We start from the raw sequence: 14,321 nt of genomic DNA on the forward strand, positions 1-14,321 counted from the left end.
AGCCGCTCCTCATCAGAATTCTGCTCCAGACCCTTCACCAGCTTCGTTGCCCTTCTCTGGATATGCTCCAGCACCTCAATGTCTCTCCTGTAGTGAGGGGCCCAAAACTGAATACAGTATTCGAGGTGTGGCCTCACCAGTGCCCAATACAGGGGGACAACCACTTCCCTACTCTGCTGGCCATGCTATTCCTGATACATGCCAGAATGCTGTTGGCTTTCTTGGCCACCTGGGCACACTGCTGGCTCATATTCAGGTGGCTGTCAACAACACCCCCAGGTCCTTTTCCACCAGGCAGCTTTCCAGCCACTCTACCCCAAGCCTGTAGCGTTGCATGGGGTTGCTGTGACCCAAGTGCAGGACCCGGCACTGAGCCTTGTTGAACCTCATACAAATGACCTCGGCCCATCGATCCAGCCTGTCCAGGTCCCTTTGCAGAGCCTTCCTCCCCTCAAGCAGATCAACACTCCCACACAACTTGGTGTCATCTGCAAACTTACTGAGGGTGCACTCGATCCCCTCATCCAGATCATTGATAAAGATGTTAAACAGAACTGGCCCCAACACAGAGCCCTGGGGAACACCACTTGTGACCGGCTGCCAACTGGAGTAAACTCCATTCACCACCACTCTTTGGGCCCAGCCATCCAGCCAGTTCTTTTACCCAGCGAAGAGTACACCCGTCCAAGCCATGAGCAGCCAGTTTCTCCAGGAGAATGCTGTGGGAAACCATGTCAAAGGCTTTACTAAAGTCCAGGTAGACAACATCCACAGCCTTTCCCTCATCCACTAAGCTGATCATCTTGTCATAGAAGGAGATCTGGTTTGTCAAGCAGGACCTGCTTTTCATAAATCCATGCAGACTGGGCTTGATCATCTGCTTGTCCTGTACGTGCCGCATGATGGCACTCAAGATGATCTGCTCCATAAACTACCCCAGCACCAAGGTCAGGCTGACAGGCCTGTAGTTCCCCGGATTCTCTTTCTGGCCCTTCCTGTAGATGTGCATCACATTTGCTAACCTCCAGTCAACTAGGACCTCCCCGGTTAGCCAGCACTGCTGGTAAAGGATTGAAAGTGTCTTGGTGAGCACTTCCTCCAGCTCCTTCAGTACCCTTGGGTGGATCCCATCCGGCCCCATAGACTTGTGTGTGTCTAAGTGGTGTAGCAGTCACTAACCATTTCCCCTTGGATTATGGGGGCTTCATGCTGTTCCCCGTCCCTGTCTTCCAGATCAGGGGGCTGGGTACCCTGAACTCATCTTACTATTAAAGACTGAGGCAAAGAAGGCATTAAGTACCTCAGCCTTTGTCACTATGTTTCCCCCCACATCCAATAAAGGATGGAGATTCTCCTTAGCCCTCCTTTTGTTGCTAATGTATTTATAGAAACATTTTTTATTGTCTTTTATGGGAGTAGTCAGATTAAGTTCTAGTTGGGCTTTGGCCCTTCTAATTTCTCCCTGCATAACCTCACAACATCCTTGTAGTCCTCCTGAGAGGCCTGCCCCTTCTTCCAAAGGTCATAAATTCTCCTTTTTTCCCTGAGTTCCAGCCAAAGCTCTCTGTTCAGCCAGGCTGATCTTCTTCCCTGCTGGCTCATATTTCGGCATGTGGGGACGGCCTGCTCCTGCCCCTTTAAGATTTCCTTCCTGAAGAATGTCCAGCCTTCCTGGACTCCTTTGCCCTTCAGGACTGCCTCCCAAGGGACTCTCTCAACCAGGCTCCTAAACAGGCCAAAGTCTGCCCTCCAGAAGTCCGAGCTAGCAGTTCTGCTGACCCCCTCCTTACTTCTCCAAGAATCAAAAACTCTACCTTAATTTCATGATCGCTATGCCCAAAGACAGCCTCCAACCATGACATCACCCACAAGTCCTTCTCTGTTCATACTCAACAGGCCCAGCAGGGCACCTTCCCCAGTTGGCTCACTCACCAGCTGTGTCAGGAAGTTATCAATCTGCCACACACTCCAGGAACCTCCTGGACTGTTTCCTCTCCACTGTATTGAATTTCCAGCAGACATCTGGTAAGTTGAAGTCCCCGATGAGAACAAGGGCTAGCGATTGTGAGACTTCTCCCAGCTGCTTATAGAACATTTCATCTGCCTCTTTGTCCTGGTCAGGTGGTCTGTAACAGACTCCCACCATGCTATCTGCCTTGTTGCTCTTCCCCATGACTCTTACCCATCAACACTCAACCCTATCGTCACCATCATCAAGCTCTAGACAGTCAAAACACTCCCTAACATACAGGGCTACCCCACTGCCTCTCCCTCCTTGCCCATCCCTTCTGAAGAGTTTATAGCCATCCATTGCAGCACTGTAGTTGTGCGAGTCATCCCACCATGTTTCCACGATGGCAACTATATCATAGTTTTCCTGCTGCACAATGGCTTCCAGCTCCTCCTGTTTGCTGCCCATGCTGCGTGCATTGCTGTAGATGCACTTCAGCTGGGCTACTGATCCCACCACCTTTTTTGGAGGAGAATCCCTAATTCCTACGTGAGCATTCTCAGGTGCTTCCCTGGGTTCTAACACATCCATAACCCTTTTGTCTTTGCTGCTGCATGGATCTCCATCCCCTACCTCCACTGAGGCAGCATACTGAAGGACCTCGCTAGCACACTGTCCCTCAAACACTGGCGAGCTGCCCTCAGGCTTATCTCTAGTGAACCTGGTTTTATCCCTTTCCCCCTAGTACATTTTGAACAGGCTTAGGTGACAGAATCACATGTATAGACGATTTGTGAAATAAAAGACAAACAAAAAAGCAACACAGCTTTCCTCCCCCACAGCAATGACTAGTCCTACAAAATTAAATAAATCCCTTTGAATAGGCTGCACAGAATTCAGAGCAACTGGCAAAAAAGTTCCTCAACTCAAATAAATAAAGAGCATCCCCACATTTTCCAGAGACTGTAACAGACCTTTTCAAGAGTAGCTGATTGTATTTGGCCAGAACTTAATTCAATAATGTTGGAGGCCTGAGGGGAATTCCTAGTGCTAGCAAATTAAGATCTTGGTAATTAGCAGTGACTGGGCAAACCACCCTCCATGATCACTGAAAATACCTCCCACAACAGCCCAGTCCTCCCCAACGAGCAACAAAAGGAGAAAATATGGTTAAATAGCATCTTGTCATTGAATTGCTTTGTTACATAAAGTCTAAGGCCTTGAGCAGTCCCAAAACATATGGTGCGGAAAACCTTGCTTAGAGTTTCATTTCCCCCTTATATCCAGTTCCTTGATAACTGCAGCTGTCAAGCTGGCCTGGGTCCAGTAAGTCCAGGGCAGCCTTTTCCCAGGCTGAATCAATTGCAAGGTTCACAGCAAAGTCCTAGCACTGAACATGATCTCCAGCCGGTGTCCTCCTTTTGTTCTGGAATTTTCTTAGGCATATCTTGCAGCTATTTAAGTAGAAATGCCAGTACAGATGGAAACGGCTGGACTTCTCAAACTTTTCCGCATGTAATCGGGCCTAGTGATGAAGCAGTTCATAAAAATATGCCAGATGAATCTGGCTCTGTGATAACATTGTCAAATATACCACTGAAGTAAATAAGACTGAAGCTCTTGCCTTGCTGTACAGAATGTAGGGATAATGGCATAACCTAAGACTTAAAGGCCCCATCTGCTTTGTAAAAAGAAAATTTCAAAGTGTTTTCTGTTCATCCCCCCCAGTAAAATTCATAGTAATCAAGGGAGTAGACCCTGAACAATGTAAAAATCTCTATCAGACAAATGGAACTTTAAAGCTGCAAAACATTAGTAAGTAAAGTCAATTTAATTCAAAATCTATTTCCAAAATATATTTCCTCTCGATATTCACAAATCACATTTCGATGCATGACATCAAAGTAACTGCATAAAGGTGTTTTCATCACTGTAAATCAAAAACTTTGTCTTTTCTGTATTACCTCCTCCTCAGCCCATAGCAACATTTAATATATGAAATACATTTTATATCTGTATACGATATAAATATATTTGTGTCTATATAGATACATAAAATTTATTTTTATATTGTGTATATCCAGGTGCCTACTGATCCACTTATCTGCCTGTAAAAGCATCCAGTTCCACTTAAATTATTAGCTCCAGGATCCCTATTTTTGTCCTATATCCAGGGAAATTTTACAGGGAAATAGTCAAAACTTTAAATCCAGGGAAACAGTGCAACATTCCAGTTTCATGCATTCCTCCTCAGGGATTATGTAGTTTCTCTTTGACATGAAAAGATGTATTTTTGGTTCTGGTGTAGAACTTGGGTTCAGGAAGCCTATGTACAATTCTTTGCACGTTAACTTTCAATCACCCTCTGTAAATCACACAGGATAACTGTTTTGAGTTGAACTCTCAAGTACTCTTTGAGACACACAAGTGTCTCCGTGCTCACAAGGTTACAGACTATATTATGGTACCATTCAGGTCCCCATCTATTAAGCATGGAATAAAATACTTGTTTTATCATGTAGCCGAATGGCAAACATATTTTATGGCAAAGATCAGGGACGGGTTTTCCAGAAGACACTAAAGGGAAAATACTCCAGTCTCTACTTAACTCCTCATGAGGTGATTTACCCAAGGTCACACAATACGGTTGCAGTGCTACAGTCCTCCCACACCCATTATAACTATGACCTGAGGAACTGTCTGCTCCTAGTGCCCATCCCTATGTAGTCTGTCTTTCAGTCTTAATTCATAAGGCATTATTACCTTATATTGTGTCATAGAGCATAATTGTCTTATGAACAACAAACAATAAACAACTGTCAACATGAGCATCTTTTTAGTCTTTTTTTTTTCTTTCCTTAGGCACGTCTGGTTTTCTAGCCTCCTATTGAATAGCCCTGTCTGATTTGCCTGTATATACCAAAAGTAAAAAGATTTTTAAGAAGTCTTACATAAAGTTCAGAAGCAGTACTAGAAACAGCCTGTTAAAATGAATGACTTACGATAAATGGAAGAATGGGACAAATGAACCATTTTATCAGCTTCCAATGTAGTCAAGTCTACTACAATCTTCAAAGGCATTCAGAAGAATTGCTCACTGTTGTGTGAAATTTCTCTAATGAAATAACTTTAGTATTGTCTGCCCTCTATTACTTTTACATGGTGTTATCCCACAGACAGTCCGTCAAAATACATGAATTCTCGAAATGAGTAAGATGAGGTCTCTCTGGTCTCATAAGTTAAGTGAGAATTGCACTTATATCAATACAGAACAGAAAAGCAGATAAAAATAGCCACAAGTCCTATAAGTCCCTTCATGCATGGGCCAGATTCTCAAGCAGGAATTAATACAGTGACACAGAAAGTGGTAGAGGATTGCATTTTAACCATAAAAAGCATTGTGCTTCCTTACACTGAAAATTGGACATATTGTTAATATATATAAAATTCGGAGTACCACATTGTTTATGGCTGCTCTTTTTCAATCCGAGGGAGAAATAGCATTTATCTCACCTGAAAGACTCACCTCCAAATTTAATATCTGTTCAAAAAACATTGTCTAGACATCCACACACACTTGGTCTATGGGTATCTTCATAGGGAGGTGCATCCCGTCAAGATCTCTAAATTCGATACCATACTTTATCACTACAGAGGGAACTGGGGTGATAATCTTAGACCAGACACTTGGTTGTATCGTTAACACTGAAGTCAGACAGTGTGGGACTGTCCTCATCCAACATTTACCACCCACAGAGTAGTCCACATCTGATCCGGTAACCTCGAGCCCCTCTTGTAGTCAGCAGAACACTTCTGGTCCCTCCATCCCACCTGAAAGCAGACAGAATTACACAGATGACTCACCCCAATGCTGTCTATTACTTTCCACTGATAATGAGTAGAGCTAAGGGTGACTAGCTGAGATGTATACCTTGTTGGTTTAAAGAACCCGAGATAAATCTCAATCCTGTTGACCAGAAATAAATCTCTGAAATATGTATTGCAACTCCTACAATAAAATCCAAGGATCTGTATCTGACCACAGAATGGGTTTATGAAGCAGAAGCAAAATGTGGTGATGCATACATTCAGCATTTCATTAATGATTTTCTCCATCAGTTTAATGACTGCTCTGAACTAAAGAACTTCCCAAAGATTGCAAATGCAATGAGGCAATGAATACCTTATTCTGAAAAACTGTCTATGGAATGTGATTCCTTCTGAATCCTTTCTATCTGGACCTGTAGTTGCATTTGAACTTTGTGAATTCAAAGTGAATTCTGGGCTGACGGAAGAGAACGGCACCAATGCCACTGACCCCAGCAAGTAAATACGCAAAGAAGTTCTCATTTCCCTGTTTTGCTGATGCATAGTCCAAGTTCCAGTAAAGTACTAAGCAATGGTGAGTTAAGGCACAACAACAGACATGAAATCAGTAAACCTACTTGCATTTATAAGGTTACCGGTGGTTTGTGTTGCTGCTATGTCCTTTTACTAGGTCTGGCTGGGATAGAGTTAATTTTCTTCATAGCAGCCCATATGGTGCCGTGTTTTGGATTTGTGACTAAAACAGTGCTGATCACACCCATGGTTTAGCTATTGCCAAACAGTGCTCATACAGCTTCAAGATCTTCTCTGTTCCTCACTCTGTCCCCTCAGGAAGTAGGCTGGGGCTGGGCAAGGGGCTAGGAAGGGACACGAAGAGACAGCTGACCCGAACTGACTGAAGGGATATTCCATGCCCTATAACATCATGCTCAGCAATAAAACTCGGGGGGGGAATCTTCCCAAAATAGCCACTGTTTGGAGACCAACTGGGCATCAGTCTGCTGGTGGGAGGTGGTTAGTGAGTGCCTTTGCATCGCTTTTTCTTTTTCCCTCCTTTTTTTCCCCTTCACTTATTAAACTGTTTTTTTCTGACTTTTGCTGTTCTGATTCTCTCCCCCCCTGCTGCAGGGGCAATGAGCAAGCAGCTGCTGAGTGCTTAGTTGCAGGACGGGGTCAACCCACCACAGCCCTGTAATCCTCTGTAACCCCAAACTTGGCTCCTCTAATAACATACCATTTCAAGAATAATAAAAAAAGACCAATCCATCACAGGCAATTCATATACCGAACTGACCACTGACAGAACCGTGTAACAAAGCTTGATCAATTATAGCTAGCTCATTTTACGACAGAACTGGAGCTCTGACTCAGGTGGGTGCTACAGTCTTCAACATGGCATCCCAGTAAATGTGGATGACAAGATGGAAGAAATCCATGCATGGGTGGGACAGTCTGAAAAACATCCTCTCTTTAAAATGGCTCAATTTAAAGAACAGAAAGTCAATCTGAGGAACAATGCATTTTTGTTCCCTTTCCCAACAGAAGTTAAAACACAGTCTTCGAAGTATTGAAATGCCAATACAATCTTTATGCTTGTTCACAATTAGTTTGGAGAGTGATTTTTAAAAGTGGATGTAGGTGCACAGTTCTTGACAGCTTTTGCCCCTCAATGCTCCAAATGCAGCACTCAGAAGATGCTCTCAATAAACATTATCACAAAATACGTGTTACTGTGTCTTACAGAAGTGTGATCTCGTATGACCTGACTGTTCATTGTGGCAGCAGAATGAGACAGAGGGGAAATAATTTTGGATTTCAAAGATTTTCTTTCTCTCTTTGCATCAGAAATACACACAAAAAAATCTCCTCTGGGTCTTACAGAAGCTCTGGAGAACACAACTGTAGCAAGAAAAGCTGGTAACATAGCGGTTAGTTCTCTTCACTGTGCCAGAGGATGATTCAAACTATTGCTCTGCCTCAGAAACCATAGCATCTCTGCATCTGGAGGATTCTCAGGAACCATAGCATCTGGGGCTCTCTGAATCTCAGTGAACAACTTCTTCCCCAGCTGTTTGTACAAGTGCTGGAATACAAAGTCCACCTGTCTAGCCCATGGAATATCTGACCATTGTCACAGCACTAGCAATAGAACCTCAACAGGCCTCCACCTCTCTGATTACAGCCAGATCCTGGTAGCTCACCTCACACTGAAAAGCATCATTTTTTAAAGTACCTCATTAAAATCAGGCGTTACTCAGGGCAATGTGAACAGCAGCGCTGGGACCTGTGAGCACACTAGCATCAAAGCCACTGCAGGCATGGGTAGTTGTCCTGCTACCTATAGGCTGTTCACACAAGAACTAATGCCAAAGATCATTCATTTGTCCATAATATAAGTATCAGGCAGCTGAAAAACCAACAGAAAAATGTGATTGCTTTTGATCAGTAGTGGAAGTCTGAGAGTCCATGAAACTGAGCTAGGTTAAGCTTGTACCTTACAGTTTTCATCACAATCATAAAATCATAGGATATCCCTCTTCCAACAATTGTTTTGGGGTTTTTTTTCCTTTCTTTATTTTTTAGTAGCAAATACTGATGAATACTTGAACCGTGGCTGGTTCTGTAATTCTCTTCCCCATCTCTCATCCTGAGTTCTTGCCTTAGCAACTTTCTTGGCATTTAGCTACACAGCGAAATCACATGCCATATGAAAAAAACACTTCATTTTGCCAGTTTTGAATGTGCTATTTTTCAGTTTCATTCAATATCACCTCTCTCATGTTATGTATCACAGAGGACTTAAATTCCAATTTTCTTTCATGGTTTATTCATTATTTTATACGCTTTTATCAGGTCCTTTCTTATTCCATCCTGATAGGAAACAAATACCCTCTGTTCTGTTTCTCTTCATATTAGTCATTTTAGAGTTTGTGTTGTTTGACTTTCTAGGAAAAAAAGCGTTTGTTTCTGCTTCCTGTCTAGAAGAATAATGTCACCAAGACATTCAGCTGTGGAGAACCATCCAAAGAAATCATTTTTAGAATTGTCTTTCTCTTTTAAAACGGATGTCACTAACCTCTTGTGATCTGCCAGACTCAGAAATGCACACTGCTTCTGTCAGGCTTCTCACAGAAGTCTTCTGTTTGTAAAAAATACATCTCCTGGGGGGGGTTGGTTGGTTGGTTCAGTTGGGTTTTGTTTTGGTTGGGGTTTTTTGGTTGTTGTTTTGCGTTTGGTTTTTTGTTGTTGATTTTTAAACACTTTCTCAACTCTCCCGAACTCTCTTCCTTGGGTGTCTTATTTGCCTCCTATCTTAATGAATCAGCTGATGAGCACAAGGCAATGTGCAATATCTTATTCTGCATCATCAGTGGATTGTGACCCATTCCCAAAGTCCAAATTCCACAGCAGTAGTACTCAGAAGAAGGTGGCTCTTGAATCCAGATTAGACCAAACTTTTGTGGCCCTGCAGAAGCTCGGGGATAAAGGTGATTCAAATTCAAAGTACGCTTTCACTATCTGAGCAAAACTGTTCATTTTTAAGTACAGAACACTCAGACAAAAAGCACCTGCTGAAACCAAAGAAACGCACATTGTTTCCTTCATGTAATGATTCTGGTAAACTAAGAAACACACTCACTAGACATTGGAAATTAGCAGCCTACACCAAAATTCAGATGCCCTGCCCAGCTTTTGCTCCCTGAATGCTACAGATTTTTGAATTCTGATCCAGGACTCTTGCTCTGGATGCCTACATTTCAGTTAAACAATCCAAGTATCTCTTCATCTCTTATATCTGAGATGGTTTACTATGGGATTGAAATAGGATTCTTTTATCACCTCTCCAAAAGCACCATCTAAAGAGTCATTAGGCAATAACAGCAGCATTAACAACACAGAGGAGACAAGAAACTCTGGGAGTTGCTTCAGTTTGGGGATGACCGTAGCTTCCCAAGAGTCCCTCAACAGCACTTTGGAGGGGGATAGGGCTAGGTATGCAATTAGATTCTTCAGCTATTTCAGTCACGCTGGCCTTGTCAGCCCCTGAACAGCTTACCTCCTGCCAGAAACCTGGATTGTGGTTAAATAGTGGCTCAGGAGTCACAGACTGACTACTCCATTTTGCAAGAATGAAGGACTAATTATGCTGATATCTGAAAATTAAAGGTTAATTCAGAGTGAAGAACAGTAGAGGAGCTAATAAGAAGCCTGTATGAATTGAAATCTGGACTAGTCTTGAATCCAAACATTTACTTTACAAATACTCTGAACAGAGCTGGAATATTCTGTGCAACTGTTAAAAAGTTAAAATCTTCTTCCTAAGTATGTGGACATGTTGCCCACTGGAGTGGCATGCCCTATATGAATTATCCCAGCTGAAACCTGAATCATGACTTTCATTTTCACAGAGATGTTTTTGTAAACTCCATTTACATAGAAGAAGATTTTCATGCTGGGTTTTTCCTTTAATTGAGCAGACAAAGCACATACCAATTAAGCTGATCTAACATTATAAAAATGATCCTAATCTTCTGATATTTTGCACAGCTGAATAGCTGAATGTCTTTGAGCAAACCCAGTGGGGAAGTAGAGAAGAATAAGGATATAGAGGAGACTAGAATGGGATGAGTCTTTGATATGTATAAATATATAAGACAAAATAAAACTGCTTGTAACTTCATGTAACTGTGCATTTAGAGTTTCAAATGCATAAATACACGGGGAGAGAATATGGCTTTCCCTGAACAATACAGAGAAGGAAAAAATCTGCTACTCCTGTAGAATATTCACCACCTAATCAGAAGATTTCTTCACTCCAAGAAGTCAGAAAAAGGTAACATTTACTATTTAATGTATCTATTTATTTGCTGTGTGTGCACATACATAATTTTAATTAATAAATTTGATAAATCTGTAAGTGCAAAGTGCAACTACTTCAAGTTTGATCAAAGATCAGACATTCATTGCTGAGTAATGGAAACTAGGCTAATAAAAATTCTATGGTGTCTGGCAGAGGCGGGGGGGGCAAAGATGGTAATGTCCTCAGAGATCAACCCCTTGCAGTATTTTGTAGGGTCATTTACATGTAAATAAGGTATTTATAAATTCACATAGAAGTTAGGAGAATCTGAATTTGGAATATTGTTCTCAAATAAATAGTAGTATTTGTGTTTCTGCATCAAGTTTTTCAGACTATTTAATATTGTTACTGTTTGCATTGCACCCCCTGCTGAGATCAATACCTTGTTGTGTTTAGACACTGTACAACTGTTCAAGCAAAGAAGACCTGATTACACAGTATTTATAATCTAAATAGCAAACATCTATACCATTATTGGGTATCATGGAAAAGGCCCAAACTCTTTTTGCTCCCCAGTGATATACTAAAAGAATCAGATTAATCCCTTTGCCAGATTTAAAAGGAAAGGAAAGCTAATGAATGATTCGTATTTCTTGATTAGCTCTGCTGCTCTTCCCAAATTCTTGCTAGCAGAGGTAGATGCTTACTTTGCTTATCCATAAAGTTGTCACTTCATAAAAATAGCAAATATTTGAGGGGAAACAGAGGAACAAACCTGGTTCAAATGGTTTCAGCAGAAAAGCGGTAGAGTCAGGGAAAAAAAGTGAGCACTACAGATTCTTAATCAGCAACGCATCCAGAAGAATTTTGATGAGTTTGTTTCTGGTTCCTATGCTACCTGCTCACAGTCAGGTAAAACTCTTGTGTGATACAAAGCCCACTAAATAGAGTAGACAATCTTATTTGGATGGAACACTAACACCTGACATTATCTAGAAACACCTCTTAGACATGCTTAACCCTTACAGACCTTGTTATGTCAGCAGAGTCTCATTAGATGGAATAAAATTGGATAGAGAGATGAACTTGACGTCATTTGATGCCTCAGCAATGAAAACATTGAGAAGTTTCAGGCGAGTCCAACACAGAACCTGCAGATGCTCTCAGCCACCTTTTTCTTAGAGGACCTCCTGTCTGCGTTCTAGGCTAATCCACTGCTAGATTGCTGCCACAGCCCCAGAAGAAGAAAAAAAAGATGCCACTACCTTAAAATAAATCACAAGCCAAAGAACACCAATAAACTTGGAATTTAAAAATAATTCTTAATGCTTTGCTTGCTCCCCACTTTAATTTTCACACAGCACAAGCACCTATAGTTTAGTCAGTTTAGTTTTAGTTAGTTTAAAAATACTGAAAAACTGTAAGTTTCCAGATCATGCTGCAAATGTGACCAACACAGGGAACATCACAGCAATCTCAAGCCTTTATTTATTTTTACTTCTTTTTTTTTATTTTATTTTTTTATGTGTTTCTTCTGTCCAGATAACAGATACAGTTTAACCTTCTAAACTAACTTCATGAATATCACAGTAAAAACAGCCCATATTCCCACTGACTGCTCATTGCTACCACACAGGTCATTCTACCCTAAGTCCATAAGGAAAATGACGTATACTCATGTTGCCACTGTTATACTCATCATAAAAATAATAGTTTAAGTGCTGTTGGGTAATCAACCAAAGCACCAAGGACAGACAGTTCTTAAAATTCGTTAGGATTTCAAACCCTCAGTAGAGATTCCTGTCAAAATGCTATACTGTTAAACTACTTAGTCTTCCTCAGTGTACCAAATGAAGGAGGGAATTTGGGAGAACATTTCTCAGGAAAGCCATAGTACAAGAGCTATTTGCTTTCTCATTGGGTCAGAAATATCCACTGCTGAGAAGCAAATTTTTTTCTGTGCTTTCACAGTACCTACTTTTAAATATGTTCCTATCCACTCCTGTCCATGTTACCTCTTGCCAGCATCCCTATCTTCATAACTCCATACAGAAGAGGCCTTAATCTGTAGGGTTTATTTCATCCTGATAGAACCCTTCCTGACAGACATCCCCTCCACTTCACCCACAGTGTCTCTCACCTGTGCTGGGATAACTAGCTAGTATAAAGCATCCTTATGGGTGGAACCTTCGCTGTCAGGGAGAAGAGTTAGATCCACACTTAAAATTCTGTATTTGGCTTTCACCCTACATTTAATTTTGTTTTTGCTTTGTGAACCATGACTCGATGATTTCAATTGCACCAAAATTCCAAAAACCTGAGTTGGATTCATGTCCCTAATCCACCTTCGGACAAGTTAGTTGAGCACAGATTTGTAAAACTCTTTGAAAGACATGTAAGTTCCTAAATCCACCTGGAATCAGAAGAAATGGGGACCTAAATATGTTTTAAGGTTCTGAGTCCAAACTACATAGACAATACCAGGGGTTTGGAGGGGGCTCTTAGGAACAACATTCCTAAGTTTCTTTTGAAAGAGGAAGTTATTAGTCTCTCTTACTTATATGTGAATCTTTCCCAGGATTTAGGCACAGAATATCCAAGGTTTCAACAGGAATTAAATAACTAATACCTTTCAGGAACTCAGTTTTTGGACTTACTAATCAACACTTCAATACCTGGGATTCAGCTTCTCTTCTGTTTGGCATCAGTAAAATAAGATAACCTTACTTTATCCATTTGCCTTATGTAGAATGGCAGTTCTTTGAGACAAGGAACCTTACTGCACATGCTTACCACACCACCCACCATGGGACCAAGCACAATTGGTATGCTGGGTATTATGCAGTTATGCATGCCTATTCTACCTTTGGTAATGTATAGCTGTATCATGAATTCTGTTTTGTGTGTTGTTTTGATACTGGTGGTTAAAATCTCAGCTGAATAATTCAGAACCTTGCAAGATGTATGAATTTTAAGTTACCACTGGTTTTAAAAATGGGTGAAAATCTTCTTTCCAGTAAAACTATATTTGCCACTGAACAAATTATTACAGTATAACACAATGCAGTCAGATTATTGTTGTTTCTCTCATATTTGTCCCCACTTCCTTTTGAGGATGAAATGCAGCCTTGTGAAATGTCCACCCTGTGCATTTAAAGCATAAATAAATTTTCAGATCAGAAATCAAGTTTCTAAGTTATCAATGCTAAACACATACTTCAAAAATTTAGGAGACTCTGCTTTTTGAAGCAGCAGTTAAGACTAAAGTTTTCTATTCACAGGAGAATCAGTAAGAAGAGAGGGGAGAAAGGGAGGCATTTCACAACTCTGAATGTGTTTCTGTCAGGTATGATCACCAGACCTGGAATAGAAATGCTGTTTTTCAGTACATTAAAAGGTACCTGAGGAGCAGCACCAAGCTCCTATGATGTTCCTTCTCTTCTTAATCCTGCTTAGTCTAGTCAATGACAAGGATATCTTTGAGGGAAGTCGGGGGGGGGGGGGGGGGAGCATTATGTTTTGGGGTTTGGGGCGGTTTTGCTTTGACTTTTTGTGGGTGTTTGGTTTGGTTTGTTTTTTTCAAAGGCACACACTGAAGCATGACTGAAAAGTGTATCAAATTGCAAATGTGACCTGGGAGCCAACTGCAAATCTCAGTGCTTGCCAATGTACAAGAATATAGATGGGCACAGAGAATTTATTAATACTCTAGCCCTGTGCACATGCAAACTGGCATCACGT

This window comes from Mycteria americana, chromosome 4 (genome assembly GCF_035582795.1).
Source record: "Mycteria americana isolate JAX WOST 10 ecotype Jacksonville Zoo and Gardens chromosome 4, USCA_MyAme_1.0, whole genome shotgun sequence".
Lineage (NCBI taxonomy): Eukaryota > Metazoa > Chordata > Aves > Ciconiiformes > Ciconiidae > Mycteria > Mycteria americana.